Genomic DNA, 3624 nt, shown 5'->3' on the forward strand with positions numbered 1-3624 from the left:
CTGACTCTCTTGAAAATCCTCTCTATCTCTTTGCTGATGACTCCACTCTCTGCCGCTCCATTCCTCTTCCCTCAGATCGGCAGTCTGCAGCCTCCTCACTCTCTGAAGACTTGGACAAAATCACAGACTGGTCAAACAAGTGGAACATGTCTTTCAATCCTGACAAATCTCACACTCTTACTATGTCTCTCCGAAAAGATCGACTGAACAACCCTCCCATCTACTTTCTCAACAATCCTCTCCAAGAAGTTCTGTCGCTCAAGCTTTTGGGTCTCACTATATGCCATGATCTTTCTTGGGAAAACCACATTTCCAAGCTGGCCTCCAAAGCCAGTCGCCGACTGGGCATCCTCCGTCGTGCGAAGTCCTTCCTCGGCACACCTGAGCTCCTCACCACATACAAGGCTTTCATCCGCAGCTCAATGGAATACTGTTCTCCCCTATGGGCCGGTGCTCCTGCCTCACACCTAGCTCGGCTTCACGCTGTTGAAACCAAAGCTTTCAGAATTATTGGAATCTCCCGCGATGAAGCTATCTCTGAGGGCCTTTCACTCACCCACCGCAGGCAGGTAGGTGGTCTTTCTGTCTTCTACAGACTCCTCTCCGGCCTTGCACCCCCAGCTCTCTCTGTGCTCTGTCCCCCAAATATTCCTACAGGTCACACAAGATCTGCCAGCAACCCTCTGATGGTTAAACTGCCGAAATCTCGGCTCTCTGCTCACCTTCACTCTTTCATTCCTCTTTTCTCCCGCCTCTGGAACAAACTCCCTCACTCCCTTCAATCCCACTCCTCCCTCCAGGTCTTTAAAACAGCTGTTCACCACCATCTCTTATCTTCCCCCATCCAAAACCTTGATCTTTTCTACCCCCGCTAATTCACCCCAGATCCACCTTGTTTGAAATTCCAACTTCTTTCCTGGAAGTCCTGGCAGTGTCCATATGTTTTATACCTCTCCCACCCCCCCCCCTTCCCATGCCCCTCCCCCTCAAAGCCCTCGCCCTCTCTCAGATCTCTCGATGTCTCCATGTCTCTCGGTCCCTGCTCTCAAATGTTGTGTTTGTGTCCTTCCCCCTCTCTCCCCATCTTGTCTACCGCTCCCGATGTTATATGTTTTATGTGTCGGTTTGTCTTTCTGTGTGATTAATGTTCGCTCTTTCACGAGCCTCGATCTTGTATCCAAAAAAAAAAAAAGAAGAACAAGAAGAAGCCGTACTACCAACTTCATACACTTCTGGAATTGTTTGATTTATTTGTATTCAAATGTCTGGTGATTGTTTTGTATTTATTTATGCGAATGTGTACTCATATATAACTGTCATTAATTTTAAAAGGTTTCGGCACTATCGAGCGTTTTTTAAAAAATGTTTTTTTTTACCTAAAAAAAAAACGATCTTTTTTTTTTTTCATAATTTTTTTTTTGGCCTAAAACACTCCCAGGCACTCACTGATGAACCTCTGAACGTTAGATGAAGATCCGTTCAGCCATTTCTGAGAAAAATGGCGACACACACACAGAGACAGACACACACACAGACAGACATCTCACTTATATAGTAGACAAGCTGAATGCACCCGGCGTTGCCCGGGTTATTTTAGAATTAATTTAATCTTTCGTATATAGGTCTGACGCGAGCCCAGTATCAGTTAGTGCTCAACGATTCCTTGTTCTTTCTTCTGTCGGGCCCCGCGAGAGAGAATTTTGAAAGAAGAAGATTTATTGCGAAATGGGCCCAGCCCCGCCGACGCGGCCTCGACCGGCCTCGCCATCTAGCCTATAACCTTCCCAGGGCCCATCCCGACATTTTTTGTTTGAGAGGTTTCCTCCTATCTTTCACTGTTCAGGAGATTAGCATGTGCAGACAAACAAACAAAAACTTTCTTTTATACATATAAATAATAATAATAAGATAGAAGAACCCCGCTCTTGCAGGGAAAATGGCCTTAAAATGCCTGTTGTTGTTGTTGTTGTTGTTGTATAGAAGAAGATGCACACAAGCAGTAAGCATGTTTTTGTTTCATATATGTAAACCGGTTTTTTTTTTTCAGGAGCGATTGAAGCAACTGTCTGGCCAATACACCACCCAAATAAAGTGATGAGCAATTTGTATAATAAATGAAGGTTTTTGTATGTAATTAGTCTGAGTTGTCAAGGTCAAGGCTGAATAGTGTGAGTGTATCTTGTAGCGGTTATTACAAATCATAATGTAATAAAATATGTTGATTCTCTGCATGAAAACCATATGCATTATAAATTGCCATGATCATTTGAGGTTGAAGGAGCCGGGGCTCCCACGTCGATCGGAAGAATGGACGCGACAAAAAGCTAGAATTCATCTGAGTTGCTTTAATGAAATCAAACACTCAGGCACTCTGAAAAACCGTTTATCAGTCAGCAATATATATCTATTCCGCCAGGGGGTTTGCCCAGGCCCGGCGCCAGGGGGCGTGGCCCAGCGTCCCGACTGAGGCCTGGCAAGTTGAGCGCGGGCCTGGGCGTCCTGGACGAGCCCGGCATGGTGATCGCTCCGCGTCCTTGATAGGTGCAAGGCGATTGTGAAAACTCAGCGGCAGCCGCTACACACGTCCCCCCAGAATCGACTTGCACCGGCAGGGTCAATTTGAGGGGGGTCCTGATGACCCGGCCGAAGCGACCCCTGGCGGGTCGTGGGAGGGGGTCCGGTGAGGTGGTGGGCGGTCGAGTGGGGGGCACCGTGGACGGGGGACGGCCTCGCCGCGGCGGAAGGGCCACCCGTGGTGGGTGGTCGACGTCCACGTGCGCCGGCTTGAGGCGGTCCACAGCAATCCGGTCCGACCTGCCGCCAATGTCGATGACGAACGACTTGTCGTCCCGTCGCAGCACCCGGAAGGGCCCGTCGTATGGCGGCTGGAGTGGCCACCGATGTGCGTCGTGACGCACAAAAACATACTCCGCTGTGTGGAGTGCTGGGGGGACGTAGGACTGGGGGTCACCGTGGTGGGATGTTGGCACGGGGGCAAACCGTCGGGCGGCCTCCTGGAGGTCTGAGCGCTGGTGAGCTGCGGACCAGGGACTGGTAGCGTCGGGCACAAATTCGCCCGGGACGCGTAGCACCTGGCCATAGACAAGCTCGGCGGTGGATGCCTGGAGGTCCTCCTTGGGGGCCGTGCGAAGGCCCAAAAGGACCCACGGCAGCCGGTCGGCCCACCCGACGTCTTGAAGGCCGGCCATGAGCGCGGCCTTCATGGAGCGGTGGAATCGCTCGCACAACCTGTTTGCTTGGGGGTGGTAGGCCGTAGTACGGTGGAGCTTGATCCCCAGGTTGCGGGCGACCGCGCCCCACAGCTCGGAGGTGAACTGTGGACCGCGGTCTGACGAGATGTCCGCCGGTGCGCCGAAGCGGGCGACCCAGGTGGCGATGAAAGCCTGCGCCACGTCGGCGGTGGTGGTGGAGACGAGGGGAACGGCCTCCGGCCACCTGGTGGTCCTGTCCACCATGGTGAGCAGGTGTGTGAACCCCCGTGACGGGGGGAGGGGGCCCACCAGATCCACGTTAACGTGGTCGAAACGTCGTTCGGGCACGGTGAAAGGTGCCAGCGGGGCCTGGGTGTGTCGGTGGACCTTGGCCCGTTGGCAGGCCGTGCAG

The sequence above is a fragment of the Myxine glutinosa genome, chromosome 3 (assembly GCF_964187855.1).
Source record: "Myxine glutinosa chromosome 3, kmMyxGlut1.1, whole genome shotgun sequence".
NCBI lineage: Eukaryota > Metazoa > Chordata > Myxini > Myxiniformes > Myxinidae > Myxine > Myxine glutinosa.